The sequence below is a fragment of the Stenella coeruleoalba genome (genome assembly GCF_951394435.1).
Source record: "Stenella coeruleoalba genome assembly, chromosome: 14".
In the NCBI taxonomy this organism is placed as follows: domain Eukaryota; kingdom Metazoa; phylum Chordata; class Mammalia; order Artiodactyla; family Delphinidae; genus Stenella; species Stenella coeruleoalba.
Genome location: NC_137160.1, coordinates 6,371,100 through 6,381,441, shown reverse-complemented (window position 1 = coordinate 6,381,441; position 10,342 = coordinate 6,371,100).

The window sequence follows — 10,342 nt, the reverse complement described above, 5'->3', positions numbered from 1 at the left end:
ACAATACCAACTAAGGATAGTTCTTAGATGGTTACTCCTATTTCCTTATGCTCCCCAGGAAGTTTTTGTTATTTGGTAGTTACCACTCATTTCGAGGGTGACAGGCTTACTGGTTCCCAGATGGCATTCAGTACTGGTTCTTCAGCACTGGTTTAATTACTGTAACCTGGAGGAAGTTAGAGATTGACCTTGCAGAATATCAATACCCAATATGTTCTCTGGTATTGGAGAGATAAAAGCCTCATCATCTTGGCAGAGATAACAGCCAATCTTCAGTGTTCTCCATGACCTCCCCTAACAAAGACTTAAACTTCTTAAAAGAAAAAAGAAAAAACAAAACCCAAAGTTAGCAGAAGGAAAGAAATCATAAAGATCAGAGCAGAGATAAATGAAATAAAACAAAGAAAACAATAGCAAAGATCAAGAAAACTAAAAGCTGGTTCTTTGAGAAGATAAACAAAATTGGTAAACCATTAGCCAGACTCATGAAGAAAAAGAGGGAGAGGACACAAATCAATAAAATTAGAAATGAAAGAGGAGAAGTTACAAAAGACACAGCAGAAATACAAAGCATCCTAAGAGACTACTACAGCAACTCTATGCCAATAATGGACAACCTGGAGGAAATAGACAAATTCTTAGAAGGGTATAAACTTCGAAGACTGAACCAGGAAGGAATAGAAAATATGAACAGACCAATCACAAGTAATGAAATTGAAACCATGATTAAAACTCTTCCAACAAACAAAAGTCCTGGACCAGATGGCTCCACAGGTGAATTCTATCAAACATTTAGAGAAGGGCTAACACCCATCCTTCTCAAACTCTTGCAAAAAATTGCAGAGGAAGGAACACTCCCAAACTCATTCTATGAAGCCACCATCACACTGATACCAAAACCAAAGATACTACAAAAAAAAAAAATTACAGACCAATATCTCTGATGACTATGTATGCAAAAATCCTTAACAAAATACAAACACACAGAATCCAACAATATATTAAAAGGATCATACACCATGATAAAGTGGTATTTATCCCAGGGAGGCAAGGATTCTTCAATATATGCAAATCAATCAATGTGATACACCATATTAACAAATTGAAGTATAAAAACCATATGCTCATCTCAGTAGATGCAGAAAAAGCTTTTGACAAAAATCAATACCCATTTATGATAAAAACTCTCCAGAAAGTGGGCATAGAGGGAACCTACCTCAACATAATAAAGGCCATATATGACAAACCCACAGCAGACATCATTCTCAATGGTGAAAAACTGAAAGCATTTCCTCTAAGATCAGGAACAAGACAAGGATGTCCACTCTCACCACTATTATTCAACATCGTTTTGGAAGTTTTAGCCACAGCAATCAGAGAAGAAAAAGAAATAAAATGAATCCAAATCGGAAAAGAAGAAGTAAAACTGTCACTGTTTGCAGATGACATGATACTATACATAGAGAATCCTAAAAATGCCACCAGAAAACTACTAGAGCTAATCAATGAATTTGGTAAAGTTGCAGGATACAAAATTAATGCACAGAAATCTCTTGCATTCCGATACACTAATGATGAAAAATCTGAAAGAGAAATTAAGAAAACACTCCCATTTACCACTGCAACAAAAAGAATAAAATATCTAGGAATAAACCTACCTAGGGAGACAAAACACCTATATGCAGAAAACTATAAGACACCGATGAAAGAAATTAAAGATGATACCAACAGATAGAGAGATATACCATGCTCTTGGATTGGAAGAATCAATATTGTGAAAGTGACTATACTACCCAAAGGAATCTACAGATTCAATGCAATTCCTATCAAATTACCAATGGCATTTTTTACAGAACTAGAACAAAAAATCTTAAAATTTGTATGGAGACAGAAAAGACCCGAATAGCCAAAGCTGTCTTGAGGGAAAAAAACAGAGCTGGAGGAATCAGACTCCCTTACTTCAGACTATACTACAAAGCTACAGTAATCAAGACAATATGGTATTGGCACAAAAAGAGAAACATAGATCAATGGAACAAGATAGAAAGCCCGGAGATAAACCCAAGCACCTGTGGTCAACTAATATATGACAAAGGAGGCAAGGATATACAATGGAGGAAAGACAGTCTCTTCAATAAGTGGTGCTGGGAAAACTGGACAGCTACATGTAAAAGAATGAAATTAGAACACTCCCTAACACCATACTCAAAAATAAACACAAAATGGATTTGAGCCTAAATGTAAGACCAGATACTATAAAACTCTTAGAGGAAAACATAGGAAGAACACTCTTTGACATAAATCACAGCAAGATCTTTTTGATCCACCTCCTAGAGTAATGGTAATAAAAACAAAAATAAACAAATGGGACCTAGTGAAACTTCAAAGCTTTGCACAGCAAAGGAAACCATAAACAAGATGAAAAGACAACCCTCAGAATGGGAGAAAATATTTGCAAATGAGTCAACGGACAAAGGATTAATCTCCAAAATATATAAACAGCTCATGCAGCTCAATATTAAAGAAACAAACAACTGAATCCAAAAATGGACACAAAACCTAAATAGACATTTCTCCAAAGAAGAGATACAGATGGCCAAGAAGCACGTGAAAAGCTGCTCAACTCCACTAATTATTAGAGAAATGCAAATCAAAACTACAATGAGGTATCACCTCACACCAGTTAGAATGGGCATCATCAGAAAATGTACAAACAACAAATGCTAGAGAGGGTGTGGAGAAAAGGGAACCCTCTTGCCCTGTTGGTGGGAATGTAAATTGATACAGCTACTATGGAGGACAGTATGGAGATTCCTTAGAAAACTAAAAGTAGAATTACCGTATGATCCAGCAATCCCACTGCAGGGCATATATCCAGAGAAAACCGTAATTCAAAAAGACACATGCACCCCAATGTTCATTGCAGCACTATTTACAATATCCAGGTCATGGAAGCAACCTAAATGCCCATCGACAGACGAATGGATAAAGAAGTTGTGGTCCCTGTATACAATGGAATACTACTCAGCCATAAAAAGGAACGAAATTGGGTCATTTGTTGAGACGTGGATGCATCTAGAGACTGTCATACAGAGTGAAGTAAGTCAGAAAGAGAAAAATAAATATCGTATATTAACACATGTATGTGGAACCTAGAAAAATGGTACAGATGAACCGGTTTGCAGGGCAGAAATTGAGACACTGATGTAGAGAACAAACGTATGGACACCAAGGGGGGAAAGTGGCGGGGAGTGTGGGTGGTGGTGTGCTGAATTGGGAGATTGGAATTGACATGTATACACTGATGTGTATAAAATTGATGACTAATAAGAACCTGCTGTATTAAAAAATAAATAAAATTAAATTAAAAATTTAAAAAAAACATAGGAGAAAATTTTTGAGATCTTAGGTTAGGCGAAGATTTTATAGAACATATATAAAAAGCAGAACCCCTAAAAAATGAGTAATTGAATTTAACTCCCTGCTCGTTGAAAGACACTGAAAAGAAAATAAAAAGACAAACCACAGACCTGAAAGATAATGTTTGTAAACACGTATCTGATGGGAGAGTGTATCAATAATACAGAAAGAACTGAAACATACTCATTACAATATTTGAACAGATGCATTACCAAAAAGAAATGATTTGCAGAGCAAACACATAGAAAGGTGCTTTCCATCAGTATTCATCAGAAAAATTCACATTAAACTCACCGTGAGATACTACTACACAGCTACTAGGAGAGCTAAAATTAAGCAACAACAACAAGAAAAATTGGTAACACCAAATGCTTGACTGTGCAGAGCTGGATCCCTTCTACATTGTTGATGGGGTGCAATGTCACAGTCTCTTTGAATAGTCTCAGATATTTATCCAACAGAAATGTAAAAACTATGCACACAGATTTGAACATGAATGTTTATAACAGCTTCATTCATTATAGCCACATACTGGAAACAACCCAACTATCCCCCAATTTATAAAGAGATATACAAATTGGGACATATTGATCTAAAGAAATATGGGCTGAGCAATAAAATGGAGTGAACTACTGATGAATAACAGGATTAATTTCAGAAGTGTTTTGGTATGTGAAAAAAGCCAGGTTGTTTATAAAAGTTTCTAAAAAGGCAAGACTGTAAATACAGAGATCAGTAGCTGCCAGAGCCTGGGGGTGAGGGATTGACTGTAAAGAAACAGGAGTTAATTGTTTTTTTAAATTAATTCCTATTGGAGTGCAGTTGATTTACAATGTTGTGTTAGCTTCTGCTGTACAGCAGAGTGAATCAGCTATACATATACATAGATCCACTCTTTTTTGAAGTTAATTTTTGAAGTTATAGAAAGGTTTTCTATCTCACCTGGGGTGGTGATTATCCTTTATAACTGTCACAGCCCAGCAAGCTTCACACTAAAGATGGGCGAATTATACTGTTTGTGAATCGAATTTCATTAAAACTGACTTAAAATTTCATCATAGCAAAATGTATAACCATACTTTTAGAGACATTCAGGAAATTATCAAATGCATTTTCTTGAGCTAGGAAAAGTGTTTCAAATTGTTTCACTAATTTTCTTGTCTTTGTTCTTAGAAAATTTCCATTATCCTCTCCTTTTATATAACTTAGGTTTGGGTCTTTTCATTGACCAGAAAATAAAAATAATCTGCTCCGTGTTAGGCTTCTGTGGGTCTCCGTACCTGCAAGAACCCAGCCAGCGCCTTCAGTCTTCTCACCACTGGAGGCCACGTTTGATGCCTCTTTCCCACCTCAGCGGGTGTGAGCTGAGGGTCCACAGTGGAGGGCTGCCAAGTCCTAACAGCGACTTTCCGCAAAGGTAGCCTTTGAGGTCTGTAGTTGCCATGGCTACTGGCACGACCAAATTTGAATACACCACTGCTTTAAAACAGCCAAAGAATTTTAAAATAGGGTTGATCTATTAGATTGAGACATGGATAAGCCATCTTGACATAAGAGAAGGTGACATTTTCTCCATGATACAAATTTTAGAGATAGAATAAATAAGTTTAAACATACTACAGCTTTTTTTTTTTAGTAGTCTATCATGTACTTGAGGAGAAAATGAGAAAACCTGGACCAGTAATAAAGCACTGACATTGATTGGCTCATGGAAACCCAAAGGGTCAAAATGGTCACCCCATTAAAGTGGGGTCTGAAGGGGTCAGGGGCATCTTGACTCAACTGTGGCTCACAGTGATCATGTCTCCAGTACCCACATGTATATTTGGGGCTGATATATTTAGCAGTTGCAATAACCTCATTTTGGTTTCCAGTCCTGTGGGTAAGACCCATCAGTGTAAGGAAGCCCTGAAATTGCACCCAAGTCAAGGTAGTAAATGAAAACCAATGATTACATCCTAAGTGAGCGAGTGGAAAGTAGTGTCCCCGTTAAAATGGTGGGGTGCAGAAGTGGTGGTCACCATCACACCTCTGTGTAATTCACCAGTCTGATCTCTGCAAAAACCAGAGGAAGCCCAGAGAATGACTACAGAAGGTTGTACCTTCCAGAAGCCACTGGCCTCACTGAATATTGGATGGACTGTTAAAGGCAAACTTACATGGCACGGCAATACTCTGAATACATGTGGTTCTGCCCTTCAGGGCGCCATATTTGTAATATGTCAAAGATTTCTCTATGGTGATTTTTTTTTTTTTTTTTTTTTTTTTTTTTTTGCCGTACGCGGGCCTCTCACTGTTGTGGCCTCTCCCGTTGCGGAGCACAGGCTGTGGACGCGCAGGCTCAGCGGCCATGGCTCACGGGCCCAGCCACTCCCCGCGGCATGTGGGATCTTCCAGGACTGGGGCACGAACCCGTGCCCCTTGCATCGGCAGGCGGACTCTCAACCACTGCGCCACCAGGGAAGCCCCTTTATGGTGATTTTTGCTCAATACAAAAAACATGGGTTTGGGAATCAAGGAGTGGACACATAAGTGGCTTTGCTCTCCATGAATCTCAATGTCCCACGGAAGGATTTAGCGTTTCCCATCCCCACTTCTCTGGGCTCTAGGAAACTGAAGTTTCCATGCTCCAAGGAGACACGCTCTTGGTGGAGGACATAGCAAGAGCCCCATTGGTCCACAAGGTAAAGCCACTGCCAGGGAACTTCCGGTTTCGTGCGTACAGGGGCCATGAGGCAAGGAGGAGTGCCCCCATTGGCGGTAGTTATTGACGCGGGCAGAAGGAGCGATTGGGGCTGCCGTCTCGCCGTGCACTCAGGGCGGAACACATCCAGAGATGAGGCGGGCGCCTGGTGTTCCCGTCCCCTAACAGTAACAGGGCATGTGGAGTAATGGGCAGACATAGACTATTGAAAGTGCAGACAATTAGTTCCGCTAATAGCTGAGGGTAAGGGAAAATTCTGTATGAATAGTGGAGGAGGGAGAGGATGAAGACCCGTTGTGGCCTCAAGGTCAACTCCCATGATGGTGACTGTGATGTTTTCCTTGAACCACCCTGTTGTAAGTTCTCCCCCCACGTGGAGCGGCTGCCTGAACCCGTGTGTGGAAACACATCTGCTTGGTGCAGGGCGAGGGAGGCGGAGTGGTGGCCATGACAACGCAGCGCCCAGATCTCCTGCTTTAGGGAGCGTGATTGAGAGAGAACCCCAGGTACTGTGTTTGGAGCCCACCACGAGTTCGCATCACAGCTCTGCTCCCAGCGGGCTCCTCCAGCCAGTGCCTCGGGACAGCTGGGCTTCTCAGGCCTGCTCCCTCCCGCCGTCCAAGGGGCTCCTCTGAGGAGCAAGGTGGGCTCGAACACGCCGCCCTGGGACGGTCAGAACTCTCCTACATCTGCTCTGCTGCAGGTGTGAGAAAGCAGCTGCCCTTCTTCACAGGGCTCAGACGCCCCTGTGGCCTGAGGACTTTCCTTGGTATCTCTATCCTCTTCTCTTTTTCTGCTTTTTCCTCCCACATGTTCACCACAAAAATCTCTCTTGCGCATCTTATCATGTCTTGGTGTCTGCGTCTTGAAGAACCTGAAACAGGGCAATAATTACGAGCTTCAAGCTGGTTTCTGTTATTTTATTGTGTTACTTGTGAATGACCAGTGTTATTCCAATGTGGGAGCATATTTTCAGCCCCTAGTCAATGTAGAAACTGACTGATGCCTCCAAATTTCCTGTCACCAAGGAGCCTAAATGCTCAAGGGAACAAAGGCTCCACGGGCTTTCAGTTAGAGAAGAGCGATTACCAGCTGCAGCGCATATCTGCTGAACATGTTTTAGGGCACATTTTAATTCATTCCCCAATTTCATATAACCCTTTGCTCAGCGCCCCCGTGGAATTTGGAGAAGAGCAGATCAGCATATTCTCTCAGAAGCAAACTTTCGAGAAAGTCTGTATGAGAATATTTAATATTTCCTGAAGCTCAGAAAATTCTCGATGAGTTAGAATACTGTTTTGGGGACTTCCCTTGGAATTAAAATTTGAAAACTAACACAAACATCTATATTTCATGTTTTCCTTTGGGCCACTTTAATTATGTGCTGTTATATTTTTGGTAGAGCTTTTGAAAGGCTATGTTTAAAGGAGTCAATAATACAAATTAATGATCCTTCAGAAAACAGAGGATTATGTGGTATTTCTGGATACTTCGAGTGAGCATAATTTTGTTCATGATGCTTTTTAACTATATCACTTATATAGGAAATGTCTAGATCCTTTGAAATATTATATTCAAATCATGAGCATCCTCTCTCCTTTTTTCTCTTTTGAACCTCAAGTCATATAAATACACCAGAAAAAAAAAAACTAAACCAAATTTGTTGAGATAATAGTCATAACCTTTTATACCTTTTTGCTACAGCTTATCATTTTTGGGGGTGTATTGAGTCGATACAGAAATCAAAATGCATGGGTCTTATTCTCAGGAGCTTTGGTTATGCGCATCTAGGATCTTCCTGTCTGCACTTTTATGGCTTTAAGCCACTGACTTTAATGTGATACATAACATTCAGTTTTGTAGGCTGCTGAAGTCACACTCATCTACGAACCCCCAGCAGAGAAGAAACTTTATTATGTGCACAAAGTGATCATTACTGACAGACCAGAGAAGAGACTTATTACGATGTGTGTAACGTGGTTAGCCTGCACAGAAATTTTGCACGTTTGTAGATGAACTTTGGGGTAGAAAATACCCATTAGACCATCACCATCTACCCTATAACATTACTAGTTTTAAGTACTTTTGTTTAGAATTTTAGTCAGTCATTCTAGTTTTAAAGTAAATCTAGCATAAGTGACAAAAATATATAAGCACAATTTTTAGTAGCTCCTCTTTCCTCAGCCAGCTAGGTTAAATTGCACTTTTCAGCCTTGTCCATTGTCTTGAAAGATATGCTGGGTGATCATTAAAACCACACATACCATTAAACAAGATGGACTTAATTGATATTTATAGGACACTCCATCCAAAAACAACAGAATACACATTTTTCTCAAGTGCTCACGGAACATTCTCCAGGATAGATCATATCTTGGGTCACAAATCAAGCCTTGGCAAATTTAAGAAAATTGAAATTGTATCAAGTATCTTTTCTGACCACAACGCCATGAGACTAGATATCAATTACAGGAAAAGATCTGTAAAAAATACAAACACATGGAGGCTAAACAATACACTACTTAATAATGAAGTGATCACTGAAGAAATCAAAGAGGAAATCAAAAAATACCTAGAAACAAATGACAATGGAGACACAACGACCCAAAACCTGTGGGATGCAGCAAAAGCAGTTCTAAGGGGGAAGTTTATAGCAATACAAGCCCACCTTAAGAAGCAGGAAACATCTAGAATAAACAACCTAACCTGGCACCTCAAGCAATTAGAGAAAGAAGAACAAAAAAACACCAAAGCTAGCAGAAGGAAAGAAATCATAAAAATCAGATCAGAAATAAATGAAAAAGAAATGAAGGAAACAATAGCAAAGATCAATGAAACTAAAAGCTGGTTCTTTGAGAAGATAAACAAAATAGATAAACCACTAGCCAGACTTATCAAGAAAAAAAGGGAGAAGACTCAAATCAATAGAATTAGAAATGAAAAAGGAGAGGTAACAACTGACACTGCAGAAATAAAAGAGATCATGAGAGATTACTACAAGCAACTCTATGCCAATAAAATGGACAATCTGGAAGAAATGGACAAATTCTTAGAAATGCACAACCTGCCAAGACTGAATCAGGAAGAAATAGAAAATATGAACAGACCAATCACAAGCACTGAAATTGAAACTGTGATTAAAAATCTTCCAACAAAGAAAAGCCCAGGACCAGATGGCTTCACAGGCGAATTCTATCAAACATTTAGAGAAGAGCTAACACCTATCCTTCTCAAACTCTTCCAAAATATAGCAGAGGGAGGAACACTCCCAAACTCACTCTACGAGGCCACCATCACCTTGATACCAAAACCAGGCAAGGATGTCACAAAGAAAGAAAACTACAGACCAATATCACTGATGAACATAGATGCAAAAATCCTCAACAAAATACTAGCAAACAGAATCCAACAGCACATTAAAAGGATCATACACCATGATCAGGTGGGGTTTGTTCCAGGAATGCAAGGATTCTTCAATATACGCAAATCTATCAATGTGATAAACCATATTAACAAACTGAAGGAGAAAAACCATATGATCATCTCAATAGATGCAGAGAAAGCTTTTGACAAAATTCAACACCCATTTATGATAAAAACCCTGCAGAAAGTAGGCATAGAGGGAACTTTCCTCAACATAATAAAGGCCATATACGACAAGCCCACAGCAAACATCATCCTCAATGGTGAAAAACTGAAAGCATTTCCACTAAGATCAGGAACAAGACAAGGGTGCCCACTCTCACCACTCTTATTCAACATAGTTTTGGAAGTTTTAGCAACAGCAATCAGAGAAGAGAAGGAAATAAAAGGAATACAAATCGGAAAAGAAGAAGTAAAGCTGTCACTCTTTGCAGATGACATGATCCTATACATAGAGAATCCTAAAGATGCTACCAGAAAACTACTAGAGCTAATCAATGAATTTGGTAAAGTAGCAGGATACAAAATTAATGCACAGAAATCTCTGGCATTCCTATATACTAATGATGAAAAATCTGAAAGTGAAATCAAGAAAACACTCCCATTTACCATTGCAACAAAAAGAATAAAATATCTAGGAATAAACCTACCTAAGGAGACAAAAGACCTGTATGCAGAAAACTATAAGACACTGATGAAAGAAATTAAAGATGATACAAATAGATGGAGACATATACCATGTTCTTGGATTGGAAGAATCAACATTGTGAAAATGACTCTACTACCCAAAGCAAT